We start from the raw sequence: 15,069 nt of genomic DNA, 5'->3' as shown, positions 1-15,069 counted from the left end.
ACTTCCCAAAACCAAACTCCTCGTCTACTACTCGCTCATTCGTCCAGTACTCTCTTATGCGATTCCCGTATGGAGCAGCATCTCACACACAGACCACAAGAATCTACAGACACTTCAAAATCTCTGCATTAAAATCACATACAACACGAGACTCAGAACAAACTTGAAGAGATTACACGAACGAGAACAAATTCCAACTCTATACGAATTCACACACAGACTGACTGAACGCTTTTACAAATCACTCACACTTAGTAAAAATCCACTAATACGAGACATAGGACAATACAATGCTCCGAGCGACCTGACATTCAGATACACACACAGACTACCTAAACACATCCTCATGGACCATGACCACATATGGCACATACCAGAACTAGACGCGGACGAATAGCGAGCAGTAGGTATTTCCTAAACTCCCGACCTTCTTCCCAAATATATAATGTTTATATATCTATTTATATATTTATATAATATTTTATAATTTGTATGTATATGTATGTTTATTTTCTATCTTCCCATAAGTTTATATTAACATAAAAACAGACACACACACACACATCTCAAAAATGCAGGACATCATATACCGATGTTACTGAAGGCCGCAAACGTTTCAAGTTGACGTTCGGCCGCTCCTTCCTGGGTAAGGTTTTCTGCGATTTTCCTTACTCCCAACGGCAAATGCGGAAGGACTCCAACAAAAGGGCGCAGTCGAAATTTCCTCCCCATTCCCAACACAACACAAACAGACACGTATGTAGTATATGGCCGCTGTAGGTCGCCGCTGGTGCTGATGCTGGATGATGATACATGCAATTTTAGTAGGGTTTTTAGGTAACAAATTTTTTCCCTACCGAGAAAATACAAGGCCTCTAAGTCTATAAAAGCCAGGTAATATTTAAATAAACCCATATGAGGTAAAAATTGTGAGGCGCATATGACGCCGTTCTATTTGTATAAAGAACATTAACTTTAAATTCAGTAAATTTAAATGATTCACCACTTCATGGAATATAAGAATCTAGAAAATGAAAAAAAAAAAAATCAACCTCAAATAACACATCTGCCCTGATGATGGACACTGCAATGCTGTCCGAAACGTTGGCTAAAGAAGGAGTTAGCGCAACACGGCATAACACCCCAAAAACAAATAACAAAAAAAAAAAAAACATTGTGTTAGTTTACAAATAAACTTTTTCCATTTGTTAATTACTGTTACTCATTCAATATTGAATATTGAATTACATTGTAATTTTGAATAACACTGTAAAACAAAGTCTGCAAAAGGATTTCTTCGTAAAACTAAATTTAAAAAATGTAAATGATTTATCCCGTAATATTAACCACTTTCTTCTTGAAATTATTATTTTGTTGTCATTTGTCAGTTTAAACAAGTCATTACTTGTTTAAACTTTTCGCTGGTATTCAGATATATTTACATACAAAAAAGATTCGAATTTAATGGAGTACTTATTTAGGACAGTTTAGGTCGTCACCGCCATATAAAGAAATTTTTCTCAATATAAAAACTACATTGCATTGTTCAAACCATCTGGGTATATAGTAATCTGACCCGGGATATCAAGAATCCAATAAACGTGTTTAGATTCGGTCATTAGTATTTTCTTGTTTATTTTTAGCACCGTAAACAATGCAAAGTAGATTTTTTTTGGCAAACCGGACCTTAAGCCGGACCTTGGATTTTGTCGGTGTAATCTGTATGCAGCAAGTTTCTTAAATACAATGTAGGTGGTAGGTACCTACGTTTTTTGTTAACCTATTTTTTACTTGACACCACAAATTCAACAAGTCACGCGTTTTTATCCGGTGACAGATTCTTTCTATGAGATTGTTTGATGAAAAAAATGTGTCGATCGAAGCGCAGGTAAAATATCTAAGGATGTGGAATAAGAAATTTAACATAGTGGCAAATGAACACATTTTGGAAAGTGATATAAAATCTTATCATTGAAGACAATATTAGCGACTATTAAAGAAAATTTGAAACAGGAAAATCAGAAAAGATTTGATCTGATATAGGAAAGAACCCAGTATCTTACTGGGGCTCTGTTCTAACCGCTGGGCTAATTCGACCCTATTCCCTTCGGTCATATTTAACCGTATCAAACTTCGACTAAGAACTTCCAATATTTTCTTCATTTTCTCAACGCATGTTTTTATTGGCTACTATCTGTAGGTACGATTGCAAGATTATTCCTGAATTGAATGCAATATAGATAATGTATTGGATAGATAAATCAATTTTTATTTAAATGTACAACATCTATTGACTTTTGTGCAAGTCTGGGATAAATATTTTATGATTGGAATAACTTAAGAGGAAAAAAATTGTAATATTGTCTTGTTTGACAGAACGTCAAATAATTCGGTCTTGGCACAAACTCCTTGCCTCATCCACATTCATACATCGTCTCATATATAGTCTGCTGCAATTTTGACTATATGTATGGCCCGAATCAAGTATTTGGTTCACTTGGTCGTGCCATGTCTTCTTCGTGTGTCTCCGATTTGTTTTACCATTGAAATTCACGCCATATATCCTCATCTCTTCGTTTATTCGCTCTACGTGCCTAAACCATCTAATCGTCCCTTTTTTAATATAATTCATTACGCTTACATCAGTCTTGCATCATACATGGTTTTACAAACATACGCATCAGGGATCAGAATTTCCACAGCATTCAGTTTACTTTCATCCTTCCTCTACCATACATCAGGGTAGGTATCAGCAATCCATTGTGGAATGCTAGCTTGCTTCTTTGTACGACACAGAGCACACATAGCTGTCACTTAATATTTTACCAGAACTTGATGAACATATACCGGTGTTTTTCATGTACAGAGTGCATGTGATACGTCAATGGCGGTGTGGTTTTATTTTATTTTGAATTAATTAAAATATATGTAAAATTTAATTGAATCCGCGTGTTACATTAATCCCTATATTATTTTGTTTATAGCCCTGGGATATATTGGAAAGTGAGTTGAACCAATTACCATGCCTGCAATCACTGCATTTATCATTCAGATATAATTTAATAATGAACAGATTATATGTGGCACACGTAATGATGGTTAAGTATCGACATTGTAAATGAATTCGTTACAACACTTTGTCAGAAGTAAAACAAAAAACATTTATTAAAATTTAGTTCAAAAATGTTCAAAATTTAAATAAATAATTTCAGGTCCAGTTAAATATTCATTATTAGTCATCTGACTAGGTTTGTGCATATGCACAATTGAATCATTTTGGTCGTTAGTGCATAATTGGACGGTTTTCCGTCATTAATGCCAATTTTAGTCAGAAAATCCTGCAACAAAATAGGCATTATAGGTTACCGGACAACTCAACACAATGACAATTCAACATAACTTTAGAAAGTTATATAAAGTCATGAAACAAAAACTAGGTTACATAGGTTAGGTTGTTTCGTCGCTATTAAATATTTTATATAACTTTTTAAAGGTGTTTTGAATTTGTCCAAGTTCCAGAGAGGAAGTTACTCTTAGTATTGCCCTTGTGTAAGACCACCATTCAAAATTGATATATCGCTTGCAACGGCTTTAGCCGTCTTTGGCAAACACATCTGAATACTCCCACTATCTTCAGCCCCAAAACATACTGAAATTGGGGATGCCATAGTCCCACTGACTCCAAACTGCTGGAAGCAGTAATGACTTTTTTTGCGGTAATACCATTAAAAAATCAATAAAAAAAGATGAGGAACTAAATAATTTTAGTTTTTTTTTCACTGGCCACCCCCTCCCTCTCCCATATTTCACAGATAACTGGTTCCAAAATATATCCTTTTCCTGTTTATATGGTACACTATAGGCATATATGTTAGCATTGATAGTGCATTTTTAGTATTAAAGGCATATATGTTGGCATTGATAGTGCATATTTTATATGGTATACTATAAGCATAAATTTCAGCATTGATAGTACATATTGGTATACAGTAGGGATATTTTTTGGCATTAATGGGACATATTTTATATGGTATACTGTAGGCATAATTGTTGGCATTGATAGTGCATATTTTGGCGTTGTCAATTCATAGTTTTGCAGTGACAGGGCATATTGCAAAATTGATAGTGCATGTTTGCACGAATATTTCACCATTTTGAGAGTGCGTATATCATATGATGTTTTTTATTGTAAGTTTTCTTCCAAACTAGTAAATAAGCACAGCAATCATAAGTAATTTCTAATTAGCAAGAACCTTGGAAAATTTGTGGGACGAATTGATAAGGTTTGTTCAACAATTTCAAATATTTGCTCTTCAGTCTAGGTACTATTGTGATCATATACATTAGTTTAATAAATGGTGGTAGACCAGTTAAAATGATTGTGTTGTTAGTTGGTCTGTAATAATAAGTGTTAAATTGTGTTTAGTAATTCATACTGTGACATATTAATTATACGCGGAATCATAATCCTCCCGTTATTTCATACCAGTAGGGAAATTGGTTATTGTTCAGAGTAAGCCATTTAATTTATGATGATGTCGTGGGCGTTAAATACTACGTACTAATTAACTAACCCTCACGCCGTTTCACCGCAGGGGTACGCAGAGAGGTTGAACCCTCACACAACTCTGTCTAATCTATTTTCATACATCGTAATTTTTTTAATTACTACGCGAATAGCGCACGAGAGTCCCAACTGTTCTCAGCCGTCTGGAGCTAGTGATACCATGGCATTCTCAAGTGGGGTATTTCATAAGGCTGAAGATAGTGGGGAGTTAGAAGATGGGGAAAGGAATGTGGGGAAATATTCAGATATGGTCATCAAACACCTATAACAAATATAGTTTAAATTCTGAATTGTGTTCTTACACAAGGACGCTACTGATAGAATCTTCATAAATTATTGAATAACACAAAATAATCAGATAAAATTGACTTGAGCACGCTGGAATTTGAACCCGTGATCTCAGGATGGCTAATCGAAAGCCTTACCCATCGATCACGGAGGCCGTAATATTGAAATTACTCATATGTTATTCCGTCAATTGACATGTGACCTGACTCGAGTATTTCATTAACTTGACCGATGTAATGTCTCCTTTGGGCGTCCATGAATTCTACAATTAGCAACATATTAGCCTGTATACTTGTGAGGAATAGTGTCATTGCCGAATTAGCTCGACATCAACAACTCCGAAACCAATATACAAACACTTGTAGAATTATATTTGGATACGGAAGATTCAGCAGCACATTATCAATCAATGTGGACTGAATGACTTCGCCATCCTGATGAGACACCGGATCACTGGAGCCAGGATGCGGCTAAAAGCCTCCGCCAACACAGTGGTGATCGCAGCTTACCAGCACGAAGCGCCACTCCTGAGTGAGCGCTGGTCCCGAACTTACTCTAGACCACGCTCTACATAATAGATTTTTTTTCTGATTGCAGATGATTTCTTAAATTTTATTGAATTCATATATTATCTTAACACTATGCATATCTATCAGAACAATCAAGGTTTATAATGCCTCTGTCCTACTATAGCACACTCCAAAAACATCAAATATCTTGAAATTGAAATCAATGAAAATATCCAATGGGACTTGCACATAATTACGAAATTACGTAATTACGAAAAAACTTAACATAAATAATATTTTAAAAAATGTAGTACGATTTGTTTTAATCACTAATAAAGTACGGGATAACTGGTTGGGAGTCTGCTTTAAGCACTCACACAGAGCGGCTCAACATAACCCAAAAGGTTAGAACTCCGACAGAAGAAATATTTTTTTTAAACTTCCAATTCTACAATGTGTAAAAACTTAATTGAAAAAATATTTTATTTACAATTTTAAAAAAAAATGTCTAAATAGTCGACTTCCCAACATAAATACTCAACCAGAGCAATAAGCTAAAATATACTGGTTACTCCCAGTTTGAACACATCTTTTGGAAAGAGAAATATTAAATTCTATGCTACGAAATTATACAATGCTCTACCAAATCAAACAAAAAAATAATGGAAATGTATATATTTAAAACAAAAGTAAAAACATGGATGAGAGAACAAAGTGATATTCAACTTACAAACACTGTGAAGACGATGTAAAGACAACATGAAACTAAATACAAAAGTTTACAATCTACAGGCCGCCTCAGAACAGGAAATCCTAGTTAGGAAGTCCGATTTTTTTACTATACTTTATACCGACATCATGTACAAACATTGCAATTGCAACTAATAAAAAATACTATATGGGACGCATGGGATTTCACTAACCTTGGAAGCACATCCTGGAATATTTTTTTTGCTATTATTATTGACTTCTGGAAATGATATTTCCATTCATCCAGTCTGCATGTCCAAACTATATAAGCGTCCCTTTTAATGTGTATTTAATCATTATCACAGTTCCAATTCCAATATCAGAATTCCACTGAGAATAACATTTTCCAAATTAGAAGTCCTCTAATCACAGCTAATAACTATGGCTAAAGGTCATTAAAAAGGTGTAAGCAACTATTTTTCACCCGGTCAGTGGCTGAGTTGCCATAGCGTTTGGGTTTCACCAAGTGGGCGGAATTCTTCGGCTGGCTAAGTCCTCCATCATAACACAAGCAAAATTTTCCGCTTACTGTGGTGGTAGTAAGAGATTTACAAATAATGCCAGGTTATTCGTAATCCGGGAATGTTTGCCTTTGTTTTATAAAAAAAATCTCTGTTTTATTGAATTTTCAAGGACTTTTCCCAAATCTTTCTGTAAATCGAAATAAAGAATATTGACACTGCCATGGGAGTTGTATTATATGAAAATGTTAAATAAAAAGTATTTTTCAAGTTAAAAAAAAAACAATTCTTCATTACGGGCACATTTTCATTTAGCTTTTCAGACGCAGAAAAAACTTCAAAGCAAATAATTATTAACTGACGCGTAAATTTTTGTCGCTGCTATAGACGTGCAAATAGAATAGAAATTTAACAAAAGGGTGATTTCGTGTGAATATCAAAACCATATAACAGATAAAACGGGGAGTGATCAACTTTATTCAAATTGCTTATTTGTTACAGAAAGATGTCTAATATTTGAAAACGTTTGGTCAATTCAGCAGAAGAAAATACTTTTACGAATCGTTGATAATTTTTTTCGCTGCTGTGCTAGGGATCCCTGTATTATGGGTGATAAAATTGTAATATTGATATTAAAATTATTCTTAGTATTAAAACCTACCTATATCGATAGTTAAGATACATAAGATTTTATTAGAAATAATTCTAATAAATATATAAAATATATAAAAACGCGAGTTAATACAAGATTTTTTCTGTATGTTCTTGTTTTTTTCAAGTTTTTCTGGCTTCCACCCTTCAAGGGTGGTCTAGGCCATCATTTAAAAATATTGAGAGAGTGAAGCCAATTGTACTTTAAAGTTAAGATTAATAATGACTATGCATTTCATCAATATGCGGATTACAAAAACATAATAATGAAATACCCATGTGATGCAAAGTCACCCCTCATAGAAGTTAATTTACATCTCTAACTAATTTATAGAACTAATTAGTATACATTGAAACAAAAACAAACAATATATTTTTCATTCCTTATATTATCTCAACATTAAACTTCAATCATACAAACTGTTCATAGTAGATATTAAAAAAGGTTTCAAACATTACAAAAAAGTAATGCAAAGTTGTTTAGAGTAGGTACCGCTATTCTGTGTAAAAATATGTTATTTACTTTATAGACTTGAGATGTTTTGTTAAATATGTCAAGTTTTTACTACAAATAACTAGTTAATTAATTGAATAAATTTATTATTAAAGTGCCATATTTTAATGAAGCTTTGCGATCAGTGCGATTAAAATCCATTAAACTAGGTTTAATTTCATACTTAAAACAATAATAATTTATCATCTACAGATTTCAAGACAAATGTTAACATTTAGGTTTGGATGTTTGAATATTGAACACGGTCCCGTCATAATTAAACAATGATTAAAACAACACTTATTTTTTCACAATTTGGTTGACTTTTTTATTTTTAAATGGTCCCCGGTAGTCACTAAATCTGGATCCGTTTCAGTATTTAAACAAAACCGTCGTGCTTAACATTGTTTAAACACCGAAACGGGAATCGGCCTTCAAAGGAGACCGTCCAAATGTTCTAAATTCAAAATGGCGCTTATCGTCGAATTGGGCAAACAATCAAATGAGACGAGTATTGAAACATCCCAGCCTAAATCAATTCAATTATTTACTTTAAGAGGAAGCTACAAGCCAAAAATGTCCATATTCTTGGTATACCTAATATCGTAGGTAACAGGCATTAAAATCGCTTCACAAACGGAGTCTAGAAACGTTCGATTTCAAGCACAAAACTGTTTTTTTATTTATTTTGTAAATGATTTTATAAGAAAACAAAAAAGTTAATCAAGTGAAACTGTCACAGATAATCTTAGCTATAAAAATGTATTTTAAAAGTTGTTTCCTTTATGCGTTCATACATTTCTGTTGAAAAAATATATTTTTTAATAGTTTCTGTTTATATTTTTTATTGAGTAATTTATTTCTTTATTTGTATTCTACTCAAGCGAAGCAATAGGAAAACCTTCAATTTAACTAAAACATATTTTTTTGGTTTTCATAATGTACACAAATTCGATATAAAGATTAATCAAAATAGTGATTTGGCATTAAGCTTCGCTTTAAATATAAAACTTTATTCCGGGATGGTTTTTGTGGGATTATCTGTGAGAACTTTAATCCTAGATAGATCGTTATAAGATCATTTCAAGATGATCTGCAAAACAATATTTAAATTCACTGGAATACTGTTAGTTGCCAAGTATCCTACCACACAAAGAGAAAATGTGTAAAAACAGCGGCTTACTGGAAGCTTGCCAAATGAATAGTTTATTAAAACAACGCCTTGATATTATTCGTGATTCCACGGTCAAAAATATTATCCTGACTTATTTTTGGGGTATTGTGCCGTTTTGCGCTTTCTCCTTCTTAGGTCTACGTTTCGAACAGCGTTATCGTGTCCATTATCTACATGTCAATGGATCGTGAGGGTCCAGCTGAAGAAGCCAAAGAGTCGAGTTATAGAGTTATATTAAGAGAAGTTATCAGCTGTTCAAACGAGATCAAATCGAATTGCGGAAGTGGGCTAGTAACAAACCAGAATTACTCGCCGATCTGCCTCCGGAATACTGCCTCAATGACTTGGTCTCCATGGATGTTGATAACTCTCACATTCTTAAGGTATTGGAATTGAAGTGGGAGCCACGACATGATACGTTTTCATTTGAAGTCCTAAGAACTCTCCACCTGTAGGCAGACACATACGTCGCAAAGACAGGACAAACCAGGCACTTCTGCTATGTCACCAAATGTAGTGAACCACTTTGGAAGACCTATGTTAGAGGTGTTGGTTATCCAATAAATGGTTCACGGATTATAACAGTATTTACAGACTATGTAGAAGGTAATTATAGAAGGAACCGATACAGTTTTCGTCTAAACCACAGACATAGGAATTAATAGACGAGAAGATAATGGCGAGGGGTAAAATCAACTGTTGAAGAACGAAGGGGGTTAAGCTGACTGTGATTCGTCAATAAATCAATCTGACAGTAAATAGGCATCTCGCATTATAATATCACCATTTAGTTCTTAAAAGTAAAATCTGCTTTTGAATGAATAGACATTTTTACATGGGAGCGCAAATTACTCGCCACGTTATGAACTAATTTGCGAAGTCCAAATTCGGCAAAGTAAATTTCTTCTGTTTGCAGAGTCGTAGTTAGTTTCAGAGTATTTAGTTAAGACACTTTTACAAATGTTTCATAATTTACTTACCCCAGTAAACAACGATGAGCACACTTGAGAATCGCTACATTGTGATGTGATAGTATATGTTTCTAAAACTGATCCATATAATACGGTGTGAATAAGCTTAAAATAAAGTAAAATAATGCTTACTTATGGAATGTAATACGACAATTGGGTTTATTCTCTTTTTCACATCTATTTTTACAAGTTTTCATATCACAAGTCAACATTTTGCCGTGTTATTTCGTAAAATGAACCGATGATGCCTCGACCATAGTTCGCACAAGAATGATGACGTCACGTTTTCAAATTTCACTTGAGGCCATACGCGAGCCCAGCCGGCTCCAATGGAACCGGTATGGGGAGTGGGGATAATACGCTTTTAATCACTTAGGGCAGGTCTACTAATATTCATATGTCTATGGTCTAAACCATAGACATTCCGATTTGTTTTAATTATTTTTAGCGAATTAAGCAAATTAATAAATTATTAAATAATTTTTTCTTTAAAAGAAAGACAAACATTTACCGGGTAACGAAAATCCTTATAATATTTAAAATTCTCTTGCTACCTCCACAGTCAGCGGAAAATGTTGCTTGCTTCGTGATAGAGGACTTCGCCAGCTGAGGAAAATAAAAAGCCACAGTATTATGCAAAAAACAATTATTGACCTACGTTTATGATTGTATATCAAAGTACTCAATCGTTATGTTGCGATCCATCATTGTAAATGAGTATTTAATGTTTTTATATATTATTTATAAGACAAGGTTTTTATGCATACCACAAAGGATAACAAATTATTATAAACATTAATTATCCGCTAGAAATATCCATACAAATTGAAAATATTTCCCGAGTAAAAATAAATGCTGCCGACGGGAATTAAACCCGCACTTTCTGATGTCCGGTCAGGTGCTCTGGGCCAAAATACAGCACTAACAAAGCCTTTCCTGCAAAAATAATGTTGGTTGTTTACAGGTGAAAAAAATACAATAAGCAGTAATTGTCGATCGAACCCTTTCCTACAAAAATAATATTGGTTGTTTACAGGAGAAAAAAATGCAATAAGCAGTAATTTTCGATTGAAGTACTAGTAAATATTGAATTATTTGGCGGGTTGGGAATAAGCCGACGTAGCTCAGTGGTCAGATTCGGGAGGAAATTCGGAATTTCATAATGAGTAATTGATGCTTATAGAAATCTTTAATAGTGATAAATTAATACTTTACGCTTGCGCATACTGATATCAACCTGATTTATTTATACTGATACTTATAAACAATGGGTACCTATTAATTTATAATACGTGTTGCAATTATTTCTCTTTTCAGTAGTGGTACGTTAAGTGTTCACGCATGTCAACATTGCATGCGAATTAACATGTCGAAATACTTGAAATAATATTAACAAATCTAAACTAAACATGAGACCATTAGCTGTAACTATCACTGTCTTAGCTGTAACTCTACCACAAAGCTACTGAGAACTGATTATTTACCGTCACTTTTATCGATGTCATATTTCAATTTAAGAATTACCAATTTAGAGGAAAATATTACTGGTCATTGTTAAATTGATAAACACAATCCAAAAAAAATATTGAAAATCTCGAAGATTTCGGTGAGCTCAGTGGTAGAGTTTTGTCCCGGTTAAACAAAGTTCCTGTGTTTGATATGCAGTTGCAACCGTTACCTTTTGTGTTCTGTGTTTTTTTTTAATGTTTCGTCTACATTTATTAATATTGGCCTATTCTTTAACGATTAAATATTACATTGATGTGTAATACCTTTAAAAATTGTTTCAATAATTTGAATATCTTACTTACTAACGGGAAAATAGATCTTTTCGTGTTTTAAAAATCTTGTGTTACGTCAGTAAGCACTAAAAGTATTAGCCGAGACAGCAACAAATATTTATAATTGTTATTGCTTATTGTTTCTTCACATTGTATTGTGGTTAACAATTTTTTAAAATTTTAACATCACTAGGACAAGCCTGTGTGGAGATTAAATATAATACAAAAATATTGAGAGAACATACATGGTTTGAACCAATCTTAATACATAAAAATTCAGTCTGCGTATGTTTGTGCTCGGATTACTCGAAAAATAGTCAACCGATATCGCTGACAATTTCAAAGTTTATTCTTATTAGTGCCAGGAGTGTTAAGAGAGTAGTTTGAATGGTAGAAACCATAGACATATGAATATTAGTAGACCTGCCCTAAGTGATTAAAAGTGTATTATTCCCCACTCCCCATACCGGTTCCATTGGAGCCGGCTGTGCTCGCTTATGGCCTCAAGTGAATTTAGAAAACGTGAAGTCATCATTTTTGTGCGAACTATGGTCGAGGCATCATCGGTTCATTTTACGAAATAACACGGCAAAATGGTGGCTTGTGGTATGAAAACTTGTAAAAATAGATGTGAAAAAGAGAATAAACCCAATTGTCGTATTACATTCCATATATAAGCATTATTTTACTTTATTTTAAGCATATTCACATCGTATAATATGGATCAGTTATAGAAACATATACTATCACATCGAGATACGTCTGGACGCGAAACACAAAGCTGGTTGGTTGCTGGGAAGTAAATTATGAACATTTATAAAAGTGTCTTAACTAAATACGTAAACGAAATATTCGACTCTGAAAATAGAAGAAATTTATTTTGCCGAATTTGAACTTCGCAAATTTGTTCATAACGTGGCGAGTAATTTGCGCTCCTATGTAAAAATGTCTATTCATTCAAAAGCAGATTTTACTTTTAAGAACTAAATGGTGATACTATAATGCGAGATGCCTATATACTATCAGATTGATTTATTGACGTATCACAGTCAGCTTTACCCCCTTCGTTCTTCAACAGTTGATTTTACCCTTAATCTTTAATTTCTAGTCTATATATTCATATGTCTGTGGTACAAACAGTAGAGGATGTCCGAGAAATACTTAACCCAATATATCTGCACCGGAATGAGATACGTTGAATGAATTGAAGATAGTCGAATAAATGTCGTTGTTTACAGTAGTGAATGATGAAAGAAATCGGAGACGCCCAAGAAAGACATTAGCAATAGCGAATCATTGTAGGTCCACTAGTTCATTATAATAAAATGTAGTAATCATAGATTTACAATACATCAATGGTTGTAATCGAAGCTTTTTTAAGTATTTTTAAATTAAATGTGTGCAGACGTATATCATCATATCTTAGTACTAGTATTGGCAATTATTGTCGTTTACTGTATACAAACGTTTCAATAAAGGCAAACGAACAGTTCATCATAGTGGTCAATTATTTAACTGCCAACTTCTGACCTAGCATAAACTTATTATTTTTAATTTTTTAGAATAATTTAATAAGTTGAATCCTCAAATATTTAAATTTTATCGCTGAAGACAAATTGGTGAATCATGAAAAATCATGAAAAGATTCTATTGCTTCTAGTAATCGAACCCAGGACCTCAGCTTTGTTGGATCTTTGCTCGTTTGAGAGTCGCTAATATTGTCTTCAATGGTGTACTTATTGCCCGGGTATTTCCGAGACCCCGGTACTCATTATAAGCTGAAGCAATACGCACGTGCTAAATAACACGTACTCTGATGACGGATTTTATTGGTCTTGACTTAAATAATGACTTCAATAATCAAACGTCTTAAACTGGTTTCGATATTGACCGTTCTTATCAAAACACACTGCGTTACCTTGGCATCAAAGCAAATTGCTCCATTTATCCTTTAATTTTATGATAAAAAATCGTCTCAATTGTCAAATGAATTTAGTTAAGTTATTTTACTCATCTTATTTGTCTAATTAAAACCGATATCTAGAAACGCCACACTGCAAAAAGGCAACAAAATGTTAAACGAATACAAATAAATAAAAGAAACGAAAACGATCTTAAAGGTAATACTAAAAAAACATAGACTGACTGATACAGACCAAATATTCAACAGCTGTGACGTACTAGATATACGCCAATTATACGTTAAAACACTACTAAACTACATTTTTGACAAAAAAAAACAAATTTCAACATACACAAAATAACACTAACAGACCAGCTAGACTAGCGTACAAAGAAAACATAAAAACTCCGACAGTAAATTCTAGCTTTGGACAAAGACACTACCAATACCATGCTATAAAAGCTTTCAACAGTGTAAAATTTGAAATTAAAATTGAGACAAATAAAAATAAATTCACACACAAAATTACAAAATGGATTAAAGAACAAAAAGACAATATTACCAAAATGTCATAAAATAATAGCATAAAATAAAAACAAAACCTACACGTAACACACAAAACTAATATAAACACAAATCACTCACAAACACACAAGATTATTTTAAATGTATTATTTTCTCTTTAAATGTATTATCAAGATTATATTTTCATATTATAAAATGAAGGCCTCAGCACGGGCAAGCCACCCAGTGAGGCCTACATTACAGGAAAACTTAAAATGTAAAAAATATTATACCAAATAAAATAAAAATAAATAAATAAAAATCAGATATTATTTGTGATTTATTTTTGTGGTATAATGCCGTTTTGCACTACCTCCTTCCATAGCCAAAGTTTCGGAGAGCATTACAGTGTCTATCATCAGGGTAAATTTGATGTTAAATAAATTAATTAGGTACCCGTTTTGCTTTAAATATCATGTTAATTTTAGAAAAACGTTATTTTTTAAGCAATACAAATAATATATTTTTTTATTGTTCATTGTGTTAATTTGTTCAACTACATAAATATATGTTTTTTTTAATATATAAAAATTAAATATGTTATTATTAAGTTCTGCTAGAATTTTAGTTTTTATTATTGTGACAGCAGTTTTGGCTTTATCAATCTGATAATAAGCAAGTTGCTGTCAAAAAATATCAATTAATTATCAAACTGACATACAGTTTAACAGTGGAAATGAACGGCTAATCGACTATCACAATATAAAAAAAAACTGAAATATTTGCAGAATTGTAATAGGTAAATTATTTCACTTTAAATAAAAAAGTATAATATAATTAATATACTTCTGATTTTATCAAACAATGCAACATTTTGTTCGTGGAACGTGATTTACTTTAGAAAATCACTTAATTTGTGAGGCACTTCTAGGACGCTTTGATTCAAGGAACAATTATTCAGTCAAAGATAAAATTAAAGTTCTATTCAAGTTCTGTTATTATTTCATCGTTGGCCGG

General features: G+C 32.8%; 1 protein-coding gene across 1 annotated transcript in view; it reads right to left on the bottom strand.

The window, feature by feature from the left end:
• The window catches only part of LOC149419678 (uncharacterized), a 32,736-nt gene that overhangs the window by 17,219 nt on the left and 448 nt on the right, over positions 1-15,069 (bottom strand). The window lies entirely within an intron of this gene.

This window comes from Hesperophylax consimilis, chromosome 11, assembly GCF_061612785.1.
Source record: "Hesperophylax consimilis isolate HC1 chromosome 11, BYU_Hcon_1.0, whole genome shotgun sequence".
Taxonomy (NCBI): domain Eukaryota; kingdom Metazoa; phylum Arthropoda; class Insecta; order Trichoptera; family Limnephilidae; genus Hesperophylax; species Hesperophylax consimilis.
This window is presented reverse-complemented; position numbering and strand designations above follow the sequence as displayed.